The 24,862-nt window shown below is 37.7% G+C and overlaps 1 protein-coding gene across 3 annotated transcripts in view; it reads left to right on the forward strand.

Annotated features, from left to right (window-relative positions):
- prkcab (protein kinase C, alpha, b) overlaps positions 1 to 24,862 on the forward strand; it is a 157,035-nt gene that overhangs the window by 4,966 nt on the left and 127,207 nt on the right. The window contains exon 3 of one of the 3 annotated variants that reach the window (XM_065249960.2): positions 19,241 to 19,289. The exons of the other annotated variants lie outside the window; for them this stretch is intronic. The gene's annotated coding sequence lies outside the window, so the exon portion shown is untranslated. The remainder of the gene's footprint in view (positions 1 to 19,240; positions 19,290 to 24,862) is intronic. 3 annotated transcript variants of the gene reach the window in all.

Here is a 24,862-nt window from a genome sequence, read left to right on the forward strand (position 1 = left end):
ACATGGGGATGCCACCCCTATCCCCCCTCAAATTGAACCCTGGACATAACGTGTGGTTAGTACCATTGGTTTCTGTCAAAATTATGTGAATGGGTGAAACTGTGATCATGACCATTACGATAAGATTTTACCTCTGATTAAATTCTGTCAGTGTCAGAAGTTTTGAGATGCAGTCCTGCAGTCCAGCTATGATGTGAAACTAACTCCATACGAGTCATCTTGTGTGAGTCTGTTTTATACACATCCTTTCTAAAGTATTATTCGGACGGGAATAGTTTTACATAGGGAGGTGGGGTAAAGCAATTTTTATCAGAGCTTCTCAGTGATTTTAGTCCTGTCTGAATGCTCTATGTCAGTAAAGATTACGGCAACTTTTACCTTCTGTAAAAAGGTCCTAATCCAGTGCGAATAGACCAGCTGTAAATATACACATAAATTGCGTCATTTCCTTTTAATTTGCGTGATTCTTTTCAAATATAAAAGCGCTTAAAGAAGCATTTACAGTACTTGCGTTCTAGGAGGAACAAGTCGGTGGCAAGTCAGTTCCTCAATAAAAAATTTTACTTCTCTGAGGCACAGAGCTGTTTCTGAAACTGACGTTCTCCCCAAACTGAAATTAAACACAGTGTTTCGCGTTTTCATCGCCTGTGTCATGTTGTTTGCACATCTGATATCAGGAAGCAAGGTAATGTTCACGTGACGACGAGAGGTGACGCGCAGTGCAATCGAGTTACCCCTCCCACTTCGAAATGTTTTACTGAGATTTATTAATATTACAGACGTCCTGTGGTAAAATTACATTACGCCATCTACCCCTGTAAAACTAATCCCGTCCGAATAGGGCTTAAGAGTGTGTTATGATTGATCAGGTTGCCTGTCAATCAAACTTTTGCGAAGGGTCAATTATTCCTTAAAATAGGTCAAAGTGGTGTTGGCAGACGGTGTCTTGAGCGTATAATTGTTGTGTAGGAGGAAAGCACTTCACCTTATTAACCAATCAGATAGCAAAAGTGAGGGGGCGGCAGGCACGAGCTGCGATGAATACACAAAACAATAAACCCATTACACAAGGGCCTGAGAGATATCTCATGCTCTTATTACTTATGGCTAATAGTGATGTTTTCTTTGTTCCTTTAATTATAGTGTTCGTCCTGCTGAGATGGCACATGCTACATGGATCATATTGTAAATCTTCAGCTTCCTGGCTGCTTGGGCTGGATGGTCACAAGAAACTCTTGTTCAAAGCTACAGAATTAAGATTTTTCTGGAGGGAACAGTTCATTGTTTTGTACATCTTCAATATAATATGCTGATTACTACTTTTACATAGGCTCATTGAAATGATGTACCTCTGCCTAGATTTCTGCATAGCGCCCGTTTTGCAACATGCAATTTGCGTGTTTGCAAACAGAGATTACGTTTTTTTGTGGGCGGAGCCCAACTGGTGGCAGAAAGTGGCAGTTCTGTAGTAGCGGTGTGAAGTGTTTTAGCATTAAATTGTGATTTTTATGGATGTTGTGTTTTGTTGAAGTCTGTTTCTCTTTAGTGTAATGTTTCTTATAGCGTTTTAATTATTATTTTACAGTATGAATCGCTAAAGCACATATATAAAAACTAAGCAATACTATCATGTATTAATACCATTTATTAAATGTCACGTGGTTTTAGCATTTAAAACAAATTCAAAATATATGAAATATTTAAATTTATTTAAAGCAAAACATTCAATTACTTACCAGGCTACAGGTGAGGCAGCTCTTTACGCCTTATAACGTCTCGTAATCGGTCTTTTGCACTGCATTGCACCGGGTGTATGATAGGGCCCTAAAACTGTTGGGATACCACAAGTGTACAGCATGTTAATGTTGACGATTTTACACTGTAAAAACTTTCGGTGTGAGTAATTCAGAAAGATGTTTGGGAGTTCTTCAGTACTTTGATGATAGATTGGCATTGTAAGGACAAAAACTAGGAAAACAGTTGTCATGTTTTTTTGCCTCTGAGTAAACATTATCAGAGGTCTCAGATCATCATCTTCTGTCATACAGGAATCCACCAGGCTGAGCGGCCCATTATTTTCCATTTGCATCCTTCATCTAAAAAGACTTATCTTATTCAAGCCGCGTCCCTCAATATATCCGTATCATTAAAGTGTGAGCGACATGAATTACAGTGAGAGTAATGGCTCGCTCCGTTAGCTCTAATTATGTGTAATGCGACTCAGGCCTCTTCCAGAGCATCTACAGCGTGTCACATGAATGAAGCGCTCTGTTGCCAGGGTAACGGCTCATCCGGGTCCGGTGTACTGGTGATGCCACACTGCTCCTCCGCACAGGCCGGTGTGTCCAGCTGTCCTGAGTCATCACACATGGACACACGGTGCTTTAGTACTCTAATCACATTTTGATTAATCATTTGTCCAAAAAATCCTTAATATTTGCATACTGAATCATGATTGCTTTAACCATTATGTACTTACTAAAAAAAGATACAAATATGAATAAAATGTGCCTGTTGTGCACATACATGTTGTTCGAATGTACCTACGTTTAACATATCTTCCTAAATTTGCACATGTATCTGTCAAATGTCTTGGTCTAATGTAACTGCGGAGTATTTAAGACATCTATTTGTGTTGTGAATTCTGAATGTTTTTTTTTTCTGGTATATCCATGCATTTTGAATAGCAATTAACTAATCTGATTAGTTTGACAACTAAATTGCAGACACATGTGTAGTGCCCTTTAGATGGAGTTATATAGATCTGCGAAAAACACATTAATCACTGGAGCACAAAACTACACCTTTTCCCCAGCTCTGTACAGATAATGGGCCTCCAGTGTAGTCTATGTGATGTGCAGGTATACGCCATGGTATACCCACTAGGAAAGGTCAAGGATTTCAGTATACCCACTTAAAAAAGTGTGAAGACACGTAATAGGGTCATTTTGTGACAAACCTTTCACACTTTCATTCATAAATAGTCATCAGAATCACTTACCATCATGCTCCAGTAGCAGTTGCTACTTTGAACCTCATATACAGTCGCCTATATACAGTATTTGCTGTATTTGGCTTCATGCAGGACTGTATTAGGCTATATGGAAAAAATAAGCTGTTTATATCATCAGCTATGCAAATGAAAGTTAATACATGGTCATCTTAAATGCATATTATTAAAAACATTTACACCATTAAATTACTATATAGGAATGTTATAGCCTGGTTAGCCAGACCTACATCAAGATGTAAGGTCTGGCAACTCTTCACACAAACGGCTCAATGCAAGGGGCGGGATATAAGGTTGTCCCTCAAAATGCCTCTGCACGCAATAGGATAGCGCTATGACGGATCAGAGCAACGAAGAAGGTGACGTAGTTACCGTAACCAGTCGGCAAAACTCCAAACACATCTTTCTTGCTTAAAAAGGACTTCAGTAGGGTTTATTTGCTCTTCTCTCAAAGAAAAACATAAGTCTAAGTCCTCCAGAGTCGCGGCCAAAGCCGCTTCAAAAGATAGCTGTTCACCAGCAGCAGCAGCCATTCTCTGTTTTCAAGTAGGAACCGTTGCAGCTCTGTCGTCATCATGTTAAGCCCGCCCCACAGACGCTACACACGATGTGATTGGCCTGACCAAATTTTGGTTTTTGGACCGGTTAAGTGTATTGTGAGTGCCTAGACTAAACCCTGGCAGCAAATATATTTTGCGGCCGCTAGGGTGCGTCTAGATTTCTAGGCTAGGAATGTTAGCTAACAAAAATGGTCAGATAATTAAAGTATACTGAGTAAATTTTGGGCCTCAGTTAGAGTTTGATTAAAGGGACACTCCCCTAGAGTTAAACATTTGATTTTTATCATTTTGGAATCCATTCAGCTGATCTCCAGGTCTGGCGCTTCCACTTTTAGCATAGTTTAGCATAATCCATTGAATCTGATTAGACAATTAGCATTGCGCTAAAAAATAACCAAAGAGTTTCGATATTTTTTCTATTTCAAACTTGACTCTTCTGTAGTTACATCATGTACTAAGACAGACTGAAAATTAAAAGTTGTGATTTTCTAGGCAGATATGGGTAGGAACTATACTCTCATTCTGGCGTAATAATCAAGGACTTTGGCGGCTCAGGATATAATGATATTACGCACTGCCTGAAAATAATCCCCTTGGTAACTTTCAATAGCAGGGGACTATTTTCAGGCACTGCATAATATCATTGCGCCTCCTGGGAAATAGGAAAAATATTGTTACTCTTTGGTTATTTTTTAGCGCAATGCTAATGGTCAACCTGGCCATGCAGACGAACTTTGACCTTTCAAGTTCAGACGGAGTAACTTGAAAAGCAATCTAAAAGGATATTGGGAAAATGCAGTTTGAAGCCAGATCACTGAAGAGAAATTGATCTTGCTCCAAAAATCAAATTAGTTCAGGGTTGCAAATAAGCTGATGAGGTGCGGCTGATCTACTGACACCTGATGCGCTTAAGTTCAGCACCACAGACATCACATCTCAAAGCCATCATACACTGAAAAGAACGGGAAGACAAAAAATTAAGGTTTACAAGAAGTACTTCAACTCGCCTGAAAAATCCGCTCCCCGAGGGAGAGGGAGAGTGTTTGAGTCGAAGTACTCTCAAAAGTGCTATTCCGCCATAAAATATAGTTCCTCTTTTAAATCCGCTTAGAAAAGCGCTACGTTTTATTTTGTGCCACCATACTTGCTCGTATAACTACTCGTCTTAAATAGGAAAAACGTTGATGTGTTTGGTCACTTCTAACTTTATCTCTGTTTGGTACCATTGAATGAATGGGGCTAAGCTAAATGCTATCGAAGTGTCGCCGCGTGCCACAGCGTTCACGTGTATGCACTAAGATGATATCAAGTCTTCTTAGTTAAGGTAATAACATAGTTTAATATGGAAAAAGGATAGACTATTCCTTTAAGCTTTTGTTCGGCATTAAATAATGGCGCAAATACCATGATATCACGTGCAAACATTGCGTGAACATTTAAATAATCTCCTACCATAAATCTCGTTTCCTCTGAAAGGAAAACTCCTAGAATACATATGTTAAAAGGTTAGTTGCAAAAATAACTAGACCACACCTTTTCAGCGCTAATTATCAACTGCGCGTCTTTAGTAAATCATGTCTTTATTTAACGCCAAAATCATGGTTTGTGCTGGTGCCTGCTGTTAGTAAATTTGTATTTAATGTAAGAAAATATATATTTACTATAGTACAAATTTTAAATAATAATGTTTTAGACTTACCTATATTAGAGCTTTGTAGTGTAATAATTTTTATGATGAAATATTCTGCATCGATGCATAAAAATATAAATAAATGTAATTAAATATCATACTGTATACGTAGATTTTGTTGCAGGTTTCGCACATAAGAGTGTAGAATTAGTAAACTAATATGTAAACTAATATGTATTCATCTGCCTCCATAAAAACCTTTTGATGCGAACAGCGGGGTTACGTAAATGTCCGAGCTGCACACTGTGACAGATCAACTTAGCAATATGAAGACATGTGATAGGGCTGTCTGTAATTGCGCACCAAACGACTCAGAATAAAAAACACAGACTTATCATTACAGTGGGTTCCAGTGTTAAGAGAGAGATTTACTTCTTGCTTTTTTCAAAACAATCGCATCTTAATGACGAAAGCGCACCCGGACTCGGATCGATAAGAAGTACAGTGTGAGTGCGTGCACCTGGGGGAGTAGGGAGGGGGGACAATCGCGCTGGGGCATGGTTTGGTTTGGATAATGTGAGTGCGCCCTTAGTGGGATGCAAGATCAGCCTCACCCAAGGCCGTTACACCTGGCGGCACATCCAGGTGCTGAAGTGTCTTGCTGCAGTGTTGGAAAGTCGACGGACAAGTGTGAATGCCCTTCCTCCCCATCATCCCAGTGGCAGCCTACACCATTTGTTCAGGAGAGTAAGGGTCAAGCCAACCTCACCACCATAAGATCAGACTCTGGTCAACTAGGCAGAGCATGGGACCGGAAGCTGTTGGCAAACTTGAAGAATTCTGCTTCCCAGCTGAAATTGCAGCGACCGGACCTTGTTCTGTGGTCAGCCTCGCTCAAGCTTGTTTACATCATTGAGCTCACCATGCCCTGGGAGGGTGCAGTGGGGGAGGCCTATGAACGGAAAAGGCTGAGGTACAACAACATGCTCAACAACAAGGCTGGAATGTGAAGGTACGCCCAGTGGAAGTAGCTTGCGGAGGGTTCGTAGCCACCTCAACATCCAGGCTACTCAGGGAGATGGGAGTATGAGGAAAGGCCCACCGGCAGGCAGTCAAAATTGAGGTTAGGTCATGTGAAGGGTTTATGCAGTGAGCTAAGAGAAAGGAGCAACCTCAGGAGATGTAAGGGCTGTGAAGTTGTGTGGCAGAGGTTCAATTAACTATCCCACAGTCTCACAACAGTGCCTCAAGTATGCATTAAGTGATATCAACATCAAGTCTTATACAACAGATCTGATGTACATGAACATGCCAGGGTCGAACATAAAACACCGGTATGCATCAGACCTCAATGATGTTATAATGTGTACAGTACATAAACAAACTAGTCAGTGGTAACAAGATTAAAATGAACCCAATTTGGGTGAACCAACAATGACAGAACAAGTTTATAACATCATATACAGAAAGTACAGGGAGACAATGATACCTGACAGATATACAGTGCTTTAGTCAAATCATTTTTAGGTTGTTGACTACTGTACACAGACACAGGCATCATTACACACACATACGCGCGCGCACACACTCTCTTATCAGCTCCAAGCTGGTAATGATGATGATGTCATGATGTGACCTTTGCTAAAGGCATCGCTGTGTGCTAATGAAAATCACAACAACACAAACTCACATTATGTAAGGGATAATCCATGGCCAGCCATGCATTAAAGGGTTTTAATGCACGACGTAGAGGCGAAGAACCACCCGACGCGTAGCGGAGGGTGGTTGCCTCTGCGAAGTGCATTAAAACCCTTTAATGCATGGCTAGCCGTGGATTATCCCGCTTATACCTTGGTTATTTGCCAAGTTAAAGCTGTAATTAATGTTTACAGTGTAATTTTAACCGACAGGTAAAAAATGACGGTCATCTTCTTAAGTTAAGGCTCGCACTCCGTCCGCTTTAAATAAAGTAGTGCCATTGTATTGCATTTATTTAAATGAATTATCATATTTATTTAAACTCATTAAATAATTTATGAATGACAGCCAACACTGACAGTGACAAGGCAATCTTTATTTGAACTAATCATTTATTTAAATGAATTATGTAAAGTGTGAAATAAAACCGACGTCTCTAACCACGATTACTATATAAGGACACATTACATTTATTGAAATGGATTAAATTAAATGAAAACAAAAATCAAACAGTTGGAAATCTCTCTCTCGCTCTCTCTGCAAGTGTAACTGTGTTACTATGGTTACCAATGTTTATAGTAGTGGATTAATTTCTAACTTTAATCAAACTGACTGGAACTACCTGTGCGTTAAGTAAGGGATAATGTAGAGGCAGCCGGTAGTTATCGGGAAATAAGCCCCGACAGTGTGATCAGGACCCGACGCGAAGCGGAGGGTCTTGTATCACACTGAAGGGGCTTATTTCCCGATAACTACCGGCTGCCTCTACATTATCCCGCTTATTACACGGCTACTTGTCACATAAGAAAAAAACCGGACATGAATATGAATTTGAAACATTTTATTGGCATATTTGTTTTAAATTAACATTTTTATCCTTCCGCGAAACTTTGCACAGATGCATAAAATGATCGTAATACCTTATTAAGATCCTCTGCTTCATACTTGTCTGTCTCCATTTTTTCTCTTTTAGCCAGTCTTTGAGAAGTTTTAATGCCCATTTGTGTATTTTTTTGTGTGTTGGCTTCGTAGCTGTCATGCTCTATTTTGTCAAGTTCAGTCTCAGTAAGCTCTCTGTGTCTTGTCGTGGTTGTCCAGTGTTTGTCACAAGATGGCGCCAAACAGACAGTAATCTTTATTGATCTTTATTGGCGCGGAGCGATCTTACTGTAAAAGTAGTACCGGCTATGCGTTATTATTTTGGAGCGGTTATTATTCGAAAAGAACGAACCTGCAAATGTCTCAACTGACCAATCAGAATCAAGCATTCCAGAGAGCCGTGTAATAAACGGTTTTAATGCACACCTTCCAGCCAATCAGAATCGAGTATTTAAACAGACCATGGTATAATTATATTTAACACTTTAACCTTAACATTCTAAAATAAAGATGTATTCATCTTCCTAAGGAACACAATGCTACAGTGAAACTTTAGAGACAAAAAACTCAGCGAAATCTAGTTGTTTGTATAGTTGCTGAGCAATGTTTCAACTTGCAGCATTATTGTACTGGAGAATTAAACTAATAATAGTTCACCACTGACGTATAATTAAGAACTGAATTGCCCTTGTGCCTCCATACTGGTGTGCACTTAAACATGATCTGATTTTAATAAGTGAAAGTAAAAAGGTTTCATCACATCTATTTTAAGATCAGGTTCTTGAAAGAAAATCCGATGTAAAACACAGATGTGCTGGTATAGTGTTGAAATTCATGCAGGAGAACTGACCTACAGTACTCTGACAGGGTGATTAATGAAGCAGTAAAATAAGAACTGCAAGCATCCGCTGTTTTATTCCACAGCACACACACAAATAAACTGGGCTTTATGCATTAAAAAAGTTAATTTTATATATAAATCTTTTTTTCTCATATTTTGTGTTTATAGTCATGTAAACTGTTATATCAGCTAGATAATGCACCTGTTATATTAGATTTTTTTTTAAAGGGTACTGCCCCAGTCACAGTTTTGTACCTTTATTTTTAACAGTGTATGCGGTGCTCTGTGAAAAAAATGAAGCGGATAACTGCAGATGGCTGTTTAACAGCTAACAGAAACCAATAGCTCCATAACTGTGAAGTGTTGTTAAATTAAGATTGTAACTTTGCACCGTCAGCAATAAGATATCAAGTCAGCTTACGTTATTTGTAAAAATTCTGATATTCTTGTTAGATCCGTCTGTTGTTTTTAAACCGAATAGCAGGGGCAGGTAGACTCATTTGGTTGTCTTTCTTCACAAAAACATGTCAAACTAAATAAAGAAGATATTCATAGCCTATTCATAGCCTCACTTGGTGTTTTAAGGCTGTTTACATGATGATAGTGTACTTTATGTCAAGTCCTCAAACGTTAAACTTCACTTGGGGTTGGGGTAAGGGTATAATATATGGTGTTATATAATTTCTGTAAGATTAAACAGTACTGAATTTGTACTAACAACCGACTTGAAACACCAAGGATTTGACTCAGCCTTGGCTCCATGTGTGGTTTTAACGCCATTTTAGTTTTTTAAAGAAATACAGTAATGAAAATGCAGATATATTAACAGAATATAAGCTTAGCTTGTTGTGGATATTTCCTAATTATTCTGTAAAATTGTGACAAAATAAAAAACATGAAACATATGTCTTACTTAATTATTTAAAATAAACTAATATTCAAATATTGTTTTTATTAGCTAAAATATTTCAGGGCTGTTTTTACTGGTTGCGGTTTTCAAAAAAAATGTGTGCATATCAAAAATGATTATTTAAATATCTTTGTAACGTAAACATCATAACATAGTTCCAGTCTTAATTTGATACATGTACAGTACCGGGGGTCCCTCTTTATCCATTAAGGGTTCCTTGGCCTGATAAAGGTTGAAGACCTCTGTTGTAGAAGCAATACAAGGCTTTCCATTAGCTGGTGACGGCATAACCAAACTTCTCTCCTGGCTGATTTACAAAGGCTGTTCTCAGATCTGTTACAGTAATAGGGCAGCATAACAAATTGGCCTCCACTCTGCTTCTGCAAATACCAACGAGAGCCTGGAGTGTGTGGGCAGCACCATACGGAGCACCTAACCACTCTTATCATACATTATATTTTATTATAGGAGTCTCCTGTACTACCAAGAAATCTGTCAAGGGGTTTCTCACTGGTCTGTGGCCAGTTATTATATAAAGCCCATAATGATAATGCTCAGTGTGTAGAGCTAATCTGAAACCAGCCAGTGGAATTACAGGATGCAGTTATTGGAAAACAATAACATGAAAATGATGTGTGGGCAACATTACAACCAACTGCAGCTTTTGTATGGCTTTAATGCTAATGAATGTGGTTATGTTATGGAGACCTGGGGTTTGATGTAGGATGATGCTGGGAAACAAGTGAAGAAAGAGTAGAGAAAATGTGTAACACATCACAGGTTACTGATAAGTCACTGCTTGTTTAAATCAAGTTCATCTCTTGACATTAGAAGATCATGAAGAGTTTGCAGCTACTTTTATAACTCACTGTGAGAGTTGTACCAAAAAATAGCAAAATGCTGGCAAGCACCATTCTGAGGAACAATGTTTACAAAAACAGAAAAGTTCTCATACACGCCACAACATTGTCAAAACAATCCCTGTTTACACAGATCCTCGAAATGACTAAAAACATTGTAGCGCCACTAAAGTGCAAGCGACTTAGTAAAGAAACACTACGTGCATGCATTACATATGCATTCTTATACAGAGTGATAAATATAAAAAGTCAAGACAGCAAAAGCAATGAGCAGCTTTGTTGGTACAGACAATTATGTAGGTTTACTACAAATGACCCTGGACTATAAAGTGGGAAAAATTGTAAACTTTGTTTGAGCAGCGTTAATAAACTCAGTATCTTGAGTAGCACTAAGACAGTCCTGCAGGCCGAAGCCATAACATCAGCATTTGCATTATCATGAGCTTTAGAAGCGGTTTTCGAAAGGTTTTCAAGACCGCAAAAAGCTGTAAAGCATAAACATTTTCCTGTTTTCTTTTTGTTAAAAACATGTTCATGTAAACGGTTCTGAAATCAGTTTGATGAGACTGTTTTTTTTTTTTTGTAGATAACCTTGACATTACACTTCACCAGGCGCTATAGTTAGCATTTTAATTTCTTTTCCATCTTGGTGGGTAAACCCATTACAATGACATACAAAAGACCCAAATCCTGCTCTACAGTACATTCATATATCTGAATAATAATAACAATAAATCAATATTTGGAGATCCCAAATGCTTATTTTATATACAACAATTTACATCTTTGTTTAAATTATTTGATTTCATTCATTTGCATTTATTTGACCATCAAGTTCTTAGCTAGATTAATTTGCAAGTGAAGCAGAGTTTATGCCAGAGGTCTGGCTACAAAATGTTGTCCTTGGAGAGGCCTAAATACTACCAGATTAGTCATCTGCATTATTGGTTTGAGGTAAAGTATGAGTTTATGAGAGAAGGAGGGGGTGGGATAGAGAACAGGGTGAGCCACAGGGCGTAGGTGGAAGTGGAAAATTTGAGATTGCCATTTGTGAGAGGAATAAATTGGGTAAAAAACATGCAAGCTCACTTGTGAGGCAGATACCACACACAGACAAACACACAACCAAAAACAACATAAATCAGCATTAATCTATCAGTGAATGAGTAGGAGTGAAGTTCGTAAAATTGAGAATTCAAAGCAGGGGTGATGAGGAAAAGAGAGAAAATGTCGGAGTGAGAGTGAAATCTGACACACAAATACTGTACTGCCGATATATCACAAGAAACAGATTGCATTCATACGCACCAACGCAGAGGGCTGACATCTTGTTGGGAACTGTGTCACAGCTACATCTCAAGTAAATATTAGTTAAAGTTTGTGTTTTGGACTAAATCCTAGCTCATTCAGCTTTTGAACCTACAAAGTCACAAGCGTAATGAACTTAAAATTATGAGCCACCGGTGTCTGCTAAAAAACCTGGATATATCGATGACCTGACCAATTGGTTTGCTCACAAGCCCCCTAACCCCCCCCCCCCCCCCCCCAGGCCTATGCAATTATTGGCAACGCTTTACAATTCTAATTTGTTAATGTATTAACTAACATAAACTAACCGTATAGCAGTACATTTGTTACTGTATTTGTTAATCTTTGTTAACGTTAGTTAATAAAAATAGAGCTGTTCATGGTTTGTTCATGTTAGTTCTCAGTGCATTAACCAATGTTAACAAGATTTATATAATGTATTATTAACATTAACAAAGATTTAAAAAAATTGCATAAGTGCAGATCATTATTAGTTCATGTTAACTAATGTAGTAAACTAATGTTAACTAATGAACTTTACCCAATTATTTGTTAATTATATTAAAATATGTAAATCACTTTAACAATTTATATAAGCTCCTTATACTATTTATGTAAACTGTTTTTATTTATATTCCATTTAAACAGGTCTAATTAGCAACTAGCCGGCCTGAAAAATGCACATGACAGTGTTTCCTCTAGGATTTTTTTCAGCTGTGGCGGCAGGGGGCGCCCATGATGATTATAAATGTAAAAAAAATTGAATGTAGAATATAGGCTACAGTAAACTAACATGTATTTTTTTATAATTTTCACGCTGTCATTTACTTTTCCTTATATTTATAGCATATTGCTTTTCTATGTTTGATCTAAACTGTATTTTCTTAAAAAAACCGTTACACAGCTACGTACGTAGTTCGGATATTTCATTGTAGTTTTAATGTAGTGTGCATTGCAAGTTCGTCCTTGTGTTTAGCGTACAGAGCTGTTACAAAGTCATGCAGTCCTGTTTGATAATCCGCACCGCTGTGATTGACAGAACAACCGACCAGTTATCCGACATCAGTAGCAATTTTATTTCACACCCGTACCATTTGACATAAAGACTGTGACCCCGAGCCGGTCACACCGCAAATCGCGCAGTTAAATATAAACCATTACCGGTCTTCAGACAGATCTTAAACACAAATAAGCACGGGACATTTAAAAACGAGTCGAATTTTGGTCTTGGATGTTAGACCCGCATTTTACTCTTGTCTATTGAGTCCCGACCTGCATCTACAACACAAATGACACGCGAATAGCCTATTACACCCGTTAGATCAAATATTATGCGGTTCACCCGCGGGTACCCCGACCCTGCTGTTTCGTCTGAAAACAGATAAAACAGTCTCACCGTCTGCCTCAAGTTTCTATTACCAACGTTCTTCTCTTCCACGGGAATAATGTAAGTTTCCTTACAAACAGATTCGACTATTAATGTCTTGCAGTCGCATATAAGTAGTATTCAGTATTCAGCCTTTTGTTTTTGGACAAATATCTTATCATTTAATGTGAAACTTTGTCAGTGTAGATCTAAAGCACAGACGATTGACTGACAGCTGAGCGCTCAGCAGTGCGCTGCGCTTATAACCTATATTGAATAACTAATGACAGATAAGTTGATAATATGAGTACAGTGATTCCAAATGAATGTCCAAAAAACTCGTAATATGTTAAATCAAAAGTTTAATAATGTCTTTTCTCGCAGCCCTGCGCTGTGTTGATGTAGATATGCGCCGGTGAACATCATATGCGTGATGACCTTGCAGCTTAAATCACCCTAAATTTATAGTCATAAAGATAAAAGTAAAACAACATTCGAAACTTCAAATGATGTATTTTTATTTGTGTAAACTCACAATAAGGAGAAAACCTTGTGCTTATTTATAATCATTAAAAACATGACGTGCTTTCTGCTGGTTTGGTTTTAGAGCGCGTCACAAAAAAAGAACAGAAACTCAAATACTTTTTTATTCGTTTTGTCAATTTAATAATTATTTAAGTGCAACATATTTCGTATAGGCTTATTTATTTTATTATTATTTCTCAAAACAGAAACGTAGCTTAATAATCCTCTGTTGATTTAAATCTATTTGTGCATTAAACTAAACCCATGGAGGAAATTATGATATTTTAGGAGATTTATTTATAAATGAGTGAACAACGCAAATCCAGAAAGGAATTTATTTCTAGACAGCCAGTCTCGCAGAGCGGACATTTCGCCAAAAAGTTAAGGATTAGATTTGGAGGTAGGATTATTAGGATGAAAACAGCGGTTCTGGCTAAATTGGATACAAATACATCCTACAATCGTGTGAAATTTTGTGTTTAGAGTTGGGTTTGGTTAAAGGATTAGGATAAAACAGTGCTCATCCAACGAGATTTCGTTTGCTGTATCCCTTCTATCCACAACCGCAGGCGTGGCGGGGATGTTTTAGGAGTGGCGGGCCGCCACGGTTGAATGTATATAGCGGAAACACTGCATGAAATTAAACTTGTTGAACTCACCTCAACATGTATTTTACAATCATTTAACCCCGCATGGGCAATGCTGAAGTCACAGTTACAAACTGTACAGCATGCAAGATTGTCATTATTTTTAACTCTTTTAAGACAGGGGTACACTTTCATGTAGTCTGGCGTAGAACGTGTCTTATATTTTCGCTTTTGGGGCTCTCTTGTTTTTAGATAATTCGGTACGGGAGTTGAGATAAAAGCCCACCCACACTGACAATTGATTGGTTGATTTACCGAAACAGGCCAATCAGGATGCTCTCTGTCTTACATGCACTTAATGAGGCACACCCACACACACAGACGCAAGATCTTCCTCTCTGCCGTGTGCGCTCTAAATTACATATTCACATAGCTTTTTGAAAACCAGAACATTCAGTGTCCCGGGAGAGTTGATACATTTCCCGAGACAGGTTATTAAAAAGAAGGACAATCCCAATAAAACCTGTCAAAACCGATCTTTCTGTTTACTTTCATCATCAAATACTGTGGTTTTTTACACTTGAAACATGAACACGTTATATTACACAACCAAAGCTTCAAAAACACATAATACATTTTTTTTAGCAATGAAATAGGTGCTCTTCAAACTTTACGATTGACTTGTGTCAATCATTGAATAAAAATCTCCACAAAATGCACTGAAGACATGCACATAATCTTGTGAAGAGAAACAAGATGTGTTGATGTATACCAGAGCAATGATCACCCAAACTGTAACCAGTGACATTGATGTTAAACATGGTTATTTCAGCACTCGTGTATAGTTTTAAGTGAAGCGAAATGAAGTGAAGTGAATGACCAATGTACAGGTATGCTAACCCATATTTGAAATTTTACCTTTGCATTTAACCCATCCAGTTGTGAATACGCATACACACACACCTGGAGCAGGTGACAGCAGCATGTTTGTTTCTTCTCCACTAACAAAAGGAGTTTTAAAAGAAACCAAAACTTGGCTTTAACTCTCCCTAGACCAGGGGTGGCAAACGTCGGTCCTGCAGAGGTCTAAAGGGTCACTAAAAAGTTACAGGCAGTTGAGGTTTAATCAGGGTTGGAGTTAAACTCTACAGGACCAACGTGCGCCACCCCTGCCTTTGACCCTCGCCAAGATGGCTGCCGAGATAACCGAAGTGCTTTTTGGGCCACACTGACTCTGATGAACGAATGCTTTCTGGTGGCAGGGATTAGATGCCATCTGCATGCTCAGTGTATGGTTCAGCAGTCATTATGTGTGTGTGATCATATACTGCATGGCACTAGTGTCTGTAATAGCGTGTGTGGTTTTTTTAAGGTTAACAGGACTGGATAACTCCAGCTCTATTAAGCTGTAACAGTCACACACTCGTGTGCTCATATAAGTGCCAGTTGACCTGTGCACACCAGATCTCTGCTTCACTCACTCAACAAAGCAAACTCAACTATATAAACCCATTGAAATAAAACACTCAACATCGCTGTAACATTATCACAAGCACCTCGACTCAGGCAGGTCATTTCTGTCGTGATGTGTGTCAAGATTAGATTATTGCCTGTATAGAGGAAGCTGTCTAATGATACGCATGATACTTGTCTGTGTTTGCATGATTCTGACCTGGATTGACAGCACATACAGACAGCTTTCTTTATTTATTATAGATCCTTTTCTCACAGGTTGGCCAGGAAAGCGTACAGTATTCATGATATCTGTTTCTGAGGAATCTTGTCTGTTTCGTCACATGACACGCATGAACCAATGAGATTCAACATGGCCCCATATTGTCTACTAAGGTTGCAGTTATTCACATACATTAATATACGACATATTGATCACTAAATAAGCTAAATTCATGGATGCTTTTCTGCCTTTCGTTTTTCTTCAGAAGACATTTATTAAACCACTTTAATGAATCAATCCACTTTTCAGAGCATTAAAATCCTCATTCAATGGCACTCAGAGCCGGCACCAGACCATAACTAACAGGGGGGGCACTTGGCTTCCAACGGGGGGGCACGCAATAGCCATAACTTGCAAAAACAAGACATTAAAATAACAAATAAAGTGCAAGCACACACACACTCATACAACTGGTACAGACAGACAGCTCATTCCCCGTATAAAGTGCAAAAGACCACAAACTATGCGCAAAAGCTGAGCTCGACGCAACAACAAACCGCCCTCGCAACAACACACCGCGTCCTAGCTTTAAAAAAGCTGCTTTACCATAATCACGTCGTAATGCTGTTAACGGTCTATAGCCACACTTCACATTTAAGCTTGCGTAATTTAAAACAAAGCTTACTTACCTTTGAAATAGCTGAAGACGGCGTGTATGAACATTAAACTTCCTTAGAACAGTGTCCTGTAGATTTATAAATTCCACCTCGACCTCTAATCTCTGAGTTTGAGCCAGTCTGTGTTTGCATGAAGTCAGATGATGCAGGCGGTGCTGGTTCGTTCTAAATGTTCTAATATCCATATTTCACACGATCCATAAAATGCCGCGAAAAACACGTTGCTAGTATCATCAAGTCACATATGCTAAAGACGTAAGATGGGTGAGACGCGGCAATACATCCAATCAGAGAAACTGGTCTATTTTAATTAAAGAAAACATATATCAACTATATTTTCCTCATTTGATTACATTACAAGTCATGAAACATTCAATGTTTAATTTATTTTAATTATTCTTAATATATTAAAGTAATAAAAAACTTTGTAGGGGGACACAACAACCTGTTTGAGGGGGCACTGCCCGCGAATGCCCCCCCTTGACGCCGGCCCTGATGGCACTACAAAGCCAAGAGGTGCCAAGATATTAATTAATAAAAGTAAATGATGAGTGAAATTTTATATTTGGTTAAACTAGTGATGTCAATTCATGCAATTCCCCATATTCGATTCGATTATATTAACGATCAATCAGTTGAATAATAGTTAACTGTAATAGTGTAATAAGCCTTTAGTGCAGTGGCATATAGCCATACAGACATACAAGTGTGCATGAATTGCAATCAAAATGCCAGCTTTCTCATGCAAATTAAAATATTTTTTCTCTAAATAACATGCTAGTGGGATTGTAAAATTTGTCAATGTAGTTGGTGTTTTGATAAAATCATCAATTTAAACTTATCTCGTAATGAAATATAATGAATAACAGACACGGTGTATATCTCTGCCTGACATGGGCACTTCATGTCGAAATCAAGGTTTTATTTTCATCAAGTGTTATTTTTCAAGTTGTTCACCCTGCTTTTTGAGTCGTTGATACACTGTTTGCTGTAATTTAATCCAAGAAGCTTATGAAGGGCACTTTCCCGTCATCACCTCCAGCTTATGTTATGTCCGAATTTATTCGATTTTAATCTCTGGCCTCTGGTCTCCTCTCTGTGTATAGCAGCATTAGCAGCGTTTTTATGCTAAGCTTGCAGGCTTCCCTAAAGGGTCTTTTCTTTTAGTAGGCTAACTGTATTTGCATTTTCTGTATCAGATCCACTGCGGATGTCATTTCGTTGCGTTGGCAGCCTCGTCTCGCATGACGTTAAAAAGCCCAGGTGTGTGCTTGGCATTGAGCATCGTTGTGCTTGATTGCTTGAAGGGATAGTTCACCCAAAAATGAAAACGATGTTGGGTTTGTGGACCCCATTTACTTTCAGAGTATTATTTCTTCCTACAATGGAGGTGAATGGGGTCCACGAAGGGTTTGGTTACAAACATTTCTCAAAATATCTTCCTTTGTGTTCATCAAAACAAAGAAATGAATACGTGTTTGTAACAACATGAGAGTGAGTAAATGATGACAGATTTTTCATTTTTGGGTGAACTGTCTCTTTTTTTCTCCTGTATGTGTTTTTTGCAAGCGTTGCACACATGTGCATAATCTTTCAACCAGTGTTAAGTTGTATTGATTTAATTATTTTCGTCAATTAATTAAAGAAATAGATTGATTGTTAACATCACTAGGTTGAACTATATCTTTAAACAGCGTTTCATCAGCGTAAATTGTGCTTTATCAAGACTTATTCAGTTTTTTAAGGCTGTAGTTAAGTCGATTAATAAGAGAGAAAAGATGAGGGTCTGTATTTGTTTTGTGGTAGCATAGTGCGTTACTTTAGCATGTTTGGACCACAGAAATATCTTCCAGAAGCTTTCAAGTTTGTCACATGGCTTTTAGAAACCACTGGATTGACTGGTCTTTATCTCTATATCTCCTTCTAAACAATCTAATCCATTTCTGTAAAATGACAATTGAGTGGGAGGGATACATCGAAATCTCAGTCACTGTGTAGGAAACTGAAGTAAACACCAGATCATTATACTTCAAATTATACTTCATTTATGACCCTGGACCACAAAACCAGTCATAAATCGCACGGATATAATTGTAGAAAAAGGCAAAAATATATTGCATGGGTCAAAATGATAGATTTTATTTTTTGATAGATTTGTATTATATTTTATGCCAAAAAGAATTAGTATATTATGTAAAGATCATGTTTATGGAGATATTTTGTAAATATATCAAAAGTTTATTTTTGTAAGTGGATGCAGCAAAATTTATTGACAATAACATTCATGCAAAGAGTCAGTATTTGTAGGGTTGACCCGTTCTTATTCAAGAAAGAAACATAATTTGTTATGCTAATTTAATTTAATTTTCATATTGTTTATACTATTGAAATAATTTTTATTCTCAACAATTCACATTTGTATGTTGGGTTACTTTGATAAAACTGAAATTTAAAATGAAAAAATAGATTTTAATTATTATTTTTTAAAATATATATTTGCATGTCTATCTAGTAGTATATAGTATTGTTGTGTGTTACTTTCATCCCATTTGACGGGGCTTGCAACTTATCTTCAAATTGAAATTATACTGAAATCATTTGATTATGTTACTTTTTATAGTATTTAAAGTAAATCTTATTTATTGCAAACCATTGTGATATGCATATTGATAAATGCACATTTGCAATATTGCTGTGTTTTGTTTATTCAACAGCTCTAATACTGAGTGAACATCTGGATTCAGTGAGAAGAGCAGACAGTTTGTAAGCCGTTGTAAACCCTTACACACAGTGATTTGTCCTCAGTAGTATTTAACAGATTTCATTTGATCATATGCTGCTGTTAGTGTTGATTCTTAAGTCAAGGATCTTTGTTTTTATGCTCATACTAATGTTCTTTACAGGACATATCTACCGACTAGAATATCATTGTGCAGGGGTCTTCAACTGCATTTTTATGCAAAAACCCTTTGGTTGATAGAGACGAGAAGCAATAACCACTGTAACATAGAACATTGAGGTTTATAGTTTAAGCTGGATCTACAGTTTGTAATAAAACCTTTAGTATTAAAATCACATAGTTTGCTATAATGTTGCTAGTCCATTAAAATATCAATATTTATTTACAGATAACTTTTAGTTCACACACTGGGAGTCAGACTGCTTTGTTTCAAAGCAATAAAAGAATACAGATGTACTCTAAAACAGACCATTAGAAGATAAAACTTTATGAATCTTGCAAAACATTTACACTTACAGTTAGGGGTGGGCATGATGACCAATAATCCATTTCACAGAATGAGTCATTTTATTTCATGGGAAATATGTTTTTATTGTTTATATTGTTTTTAACCCACTAACTAACTTTTAATCCAGAAAAAATGCTGCCGTTTAAAGACCGGCCTTGACACAATGATGTCTTGCAGCAACAGGCCAATGCGCTCAACGCAGAACAAGATCCTATCAACCACACAGCATTGTGCTAAAAAACACCGACATCCGCCTAACCTCATGATAGTCAGCTTTACTTGAACGAGCAGAAATTATATTTTCTTCAGGAAATGTTCGTATGTAGTTTTGTTGGTCTGGCACTTGTACCAGGCTGTGTGAATAACAGTGTGTATGACAGTAAGTAAGAGAAACTGTCATCCACTGCAGTACAAAGTGTGCAGTAGTGTGTGGAGCTGTAATCTGATGGTGTGTGTGTGTGTGTCTATTACTGCTCTTTAGCAAAGCTTCAGTGTGTATTAAGACTTATCCTCTATCCCGGCACTCATCATCTGGATATGTGGAGTATGAGTGCTTTTAGTGGCTAAGCTTAGGGAAGAGGAGGTGGGGACGCAGTCATGATTTACCACACTGTGCCACCTGCTGGGTATTCACTCGGTAGTTGTGTGAACCAAGAATTCATTGTGATTTTTGTGCACGTCGGTTATAGAAAGAGTGAATAATGATGATCTGAAGACTGACACAAATAACTAAATGGTACATTTCAACTATGCATTTAGCAGATGATGTTGATCCAAAGTGATTTACAGTGCATTTGTCAGTATGTATGCTCTCTGAGAAACCAACCGACTGAACTATATTAAGGGATATTAGATGATATTGACCTACAACAGCAGCAAATATTCGGAAGTGCACGAATCTAAAGTAAAGTGGGTTTTAATCGTATCATGATATCTCATATAATGGCGATTAATTCGGATAAACAGGCCGTCATGTAATAGTCGCGACAGGCTTACGATTGGTTTAATTCCAAGTAAATTAAATGATATCTAACTAGGGTGATCGGATTTCGAAGCCACACAGCAATTTTTTTAATGGATTTTAAGTAGAACAGGAAAATGCAGAGTGGCGGACAGTTTCACTGATGTCATATGGGTGGAGACCGGCTGGGGACAGGAAATATCTCTGGCAAATGCATTAAGAGGTTTAATGTCTTACAGCTGTGAATACAGACGTCTGTCCTGTACAGTCACCATCATCCACAGCACAGAATCTCTTCATAACACATAGAATGAGTGTGAACGTTAGCTGAGGATTTATTCTGGCTTCATCGCTTTTGATTTAGTCATATAATGACAAAATAAGAAAATATAAATATACTATCACCCAACATGCATTTACATATCATTTCTCTGTTGTATTTAATAGACTGATGTGTTTGTACTCGTATCACATTACATGTCTGTCTTTGCAAACATTTGTTTTAGTTATGCAGCAGTTTGCCAGTAACTTACTGTACATTTATATTGATCTAATATTTGTCTTTACAGAATAATACAGAATTTTAAAAAACATCCTCATGCAAAGCATCCTGAGAACCAGAAATCCTCATCATCCTTTTCATTTTTTCCCAGAAACGCTTTGCATAATGCTGTACTTTTTATAGTTTTTTCCTGTAAAGAGAAAGGCTTGTTAATGTTTAATCTTCATTTAACTTTGAATAAACTGCTGCCAGTTACAGTAAGTTCCTGTTCCAGTAAGTTACTGTAATTTCTACAGATTTTTTTAACAGTGTACTGTACACAGAATTAAAAATGGATATTTCGTAGACAATTTCATTGGATGCACGCGCATTGTCACGTTATGTGCCTGCCGTTAACTTCTGGTCTATGTTTGTTTAGTTCACCTCTGGAACAAATACCTTGTCGAATAATTTCATTTGAACTAAGGTCATTTACTTGTTATTTATTTTAATAATCTACTCTAGAAGGACTCTGTTGTTATTGATTCATTGTGAAAGTTTGAGCCACGGAAGCTGTTTGTTTTTGTTGTTACTGCTGAAACCGTTTAAAATAATGTTTAGTGAAGCTAAATGAAGTACTTATCATTTCCACATAATGCAGTGTGAAATAGGCCTAATGTAAACATTAATATGGAAGTTACTAGGCTAAATCATACATACTTAAAGTGCAGAAATATAAAAACTAATCTTGCTTTACCACACTCAGTATTTACAGAATAAACACATGATATATTAACATGTGGACTGCACTTTTTAAATGCTGTCTATGAACTTTATTAGAAATAAATAAACATCTTACTGATCTCCAGTCAGTAACATAACACAGAAAGTATAAAAAAATGAAGTATTTAATAATGAGTAGTTCATACAATTCGAGTTGTGTGATCCAAGGCTATCACCATTATATATTATATACATATCATTTAATTATACATGCATTCTCTCACTCGTTCAAATAACTGTCACATACTTGTACACTCGTTCTCTCTCTTTATCTCTCGCACAAACTCGCTCTCAAAACTTTTTTTTATTTTACGGTGTCTTTGTTACACACATTACATGTTATTATTATAGTAATAACAGTTAATTATGCATAATTACTAAGGGTGTCATGATTTCAATTTTAAATTGAAATCGATCAAAATTAAGTCACAACCTCGAACTTCGAATTAAAAAATTGGATCGTCGATGCTGCCACGGCCCCATGTCACGTCCGGTCGGCTTGCCAGGCGGGGGAAAACCTCTCAGATATTTATATTTTAAACACAAGGGATGTATTGCTACAACTCCTTGAAATGCATATCATAAACATGATTACTACCTAGTGATCTGACTTCGGACAGAGCGCAGCTCTCTGCACGTGCGCGAGAGTGAGGCGCCAAGATGCAGCGGGTTATATTTTAAACAAAAGGGATAGTTTGCCTCAGCTCGAATGAAATGCATAAAACTGAACAAATACGTAAGGATTACTACTTTAGTTTATGTTTAGACTTCGGACAGATGCGAGTGCACGTGAGACAGAGAGAAGCGCAGATGCTCATGACGCGGTGGATTAAGTCCATGTGCGTGCAAGAAGGAATCCTCTCTCTACAAGCTCTCTAACATAAAGTAAAGCCCACAAACCCCCATGCGAGGACAAGCACGCAATGTGCATGTTAATGTGTAACTATAATAATACATATTAATGGCATAGCATTTTTTGTCTTTCCAAAAAAAGTAAAAATCGAAAATTGAATCGAATCGTGACCTTAGAATCGAAAATGTAATCGAATCAAGGATTTGGAGAACCGTGAGACCCCTAATAATAACATGCAACTAATCCTAAACCAAACCCTAATCCTAACCCCAACCCTACAGTAGGTACATGTTGTTGATGATTATTACTAAGCGCTTAAATATATAATTACAATGTAACAGTGACGCCTTAAAATAAAGTATATCCCTTTTTTCTCTCCCTATGGCTTTGTGGTGTTTTTGTAAGCGAGTTGCTCTGTGAGGTAGCATCGCTAGCAAGGCAGGTTTAGAGCAATACCTGATGCTGTGTGACATCTTTTTTAAAACCAAAATTTTCCAAGAGAATTGACGTAACGTTACTGTCCCTTTTTGATTTGGCACTAAAGTTTCTGCCGTGTCCGGTTCAGTTGAAGCTGAAGCCATTTTACAACAGGTTGAGTTGATGATTCCTCTGCAGACGGCGCTCGCGTGTCACGTGACCAGAGTGTAATAATCGCAGTCCTTGAGATAAAAAAAATGTGTTTTACCAGATCGCAAATTCAGTTAATCGTTCAGCCCTAATTGGCACAAAGTAATCCTAAACTTACCTGGCTAGCCAAGTGTACCGGCTTTAAGGTAGAGACCCCTGGTAACAAATAAATTAACATGTACTGTTTCATTCTTTCTTGTCTGTTGCTTAAACAAAGACAAATCGGTTATCAGTCATGAAAATTCATTGTATCCCTGTCCTTGTGTTCTGACCTGTCTCTTATTACCTCTGATTCATTGCTCTTGTGTTTCCTGTGATTGTTGTCTGTGTTATTTCTGTGCTCCTTGTGTTTGCTTCCTGTTCTAATGGATTGTTGTACCAGTTTCTTTGTTCTAGTCTTGTGTGGATTCATTGACATCTCATCCATCTTGTTTCTCCATTGCTCATCATGACACATGTTGTAATCATGTGCCAATGGCATTCAGTATGTGATATTCCTACTTCATACTTCTTCCTGACTTCCAAACACACAGCAACAAGGCTTTTATTAAGAAAGAAGCTTGATATCAGATAAGATTTCATTGCACTTTGTCAAGACAAAATCTAACCTGATCAGACCTGTCCCTCTCTATCAGATCATGTACAGGTATGTCACGTTCGTCAGACGTGTGCTTTTGTGATGACACGCTTCACATCCATCTCCAACACGCCAGCTTAATAACCAGCCACCTCGCAGGGAGACATCACTCCACGTTCATCGATTATCTTAGCCTGTCACACTCAGTCCCATGGTGGCACTTAGTTCAGATTGTGGATTCCTGCAGACGCTGGCTCTGACCAATCCAAACACACCTGTGCTGATGGAGAAAACAAGCATTGCAAGAGCGTCATCAGTCAGTTCATCTACTCTGATGGCACACCTGTATGCCAGATATTATAGAGGCAGAGGACTCTGTGCTATTCCCTCTTACGGCTCAGTTCTTTCTGTTTATTAAAAGCATTATTGAAGGAAAAGGGTGTCATTTAATTGTTGCAGAAATAAAAGGCCCACATCTCAAACTCACGCTACTGGTTGAGCCAGTGTTGCTTATTTGCCATCTTTTAGCACTGTTGCATCAGAGATTGCGTTAACGGAAAATGTTCAGTCTTTGATGGAATATTTTTAGCTGAAGCCATCAGTCATTTCTACAGATTCCCAGCCTGGTCCAGTGGATTGCAATTGAGTATTAAACCTCATCTACATCATCTGCAGAAGAGCGATTAGTAAAAACATGTTTTGAAAATCTCCTGCGATACTTTGATGTCATAGGCTGATAGATCTGCGCAGCTCTGCTGAAGTTTACCACTCTTCAGTGTGATGAAGAGAGGGAGATCAATATCCAG

The sequence above is a fragment of the Paramisgurnus dabryanus genome, chromosome 3, assembly GCF_030506205.2.
Source record: "Paramisgurnus dabryanus chromosome 3, PD_genome_1.1, whole genome shotgun sequence".
In the NCBI taxonomy this organism is placed as follows: domain Eukaryota; kingdom Metazoa; phylum Chordata; class Actinopteri; order Cypriniformes; family Cobitidae; genus Paramisgurnus; species Paramisgurnus dabryanus.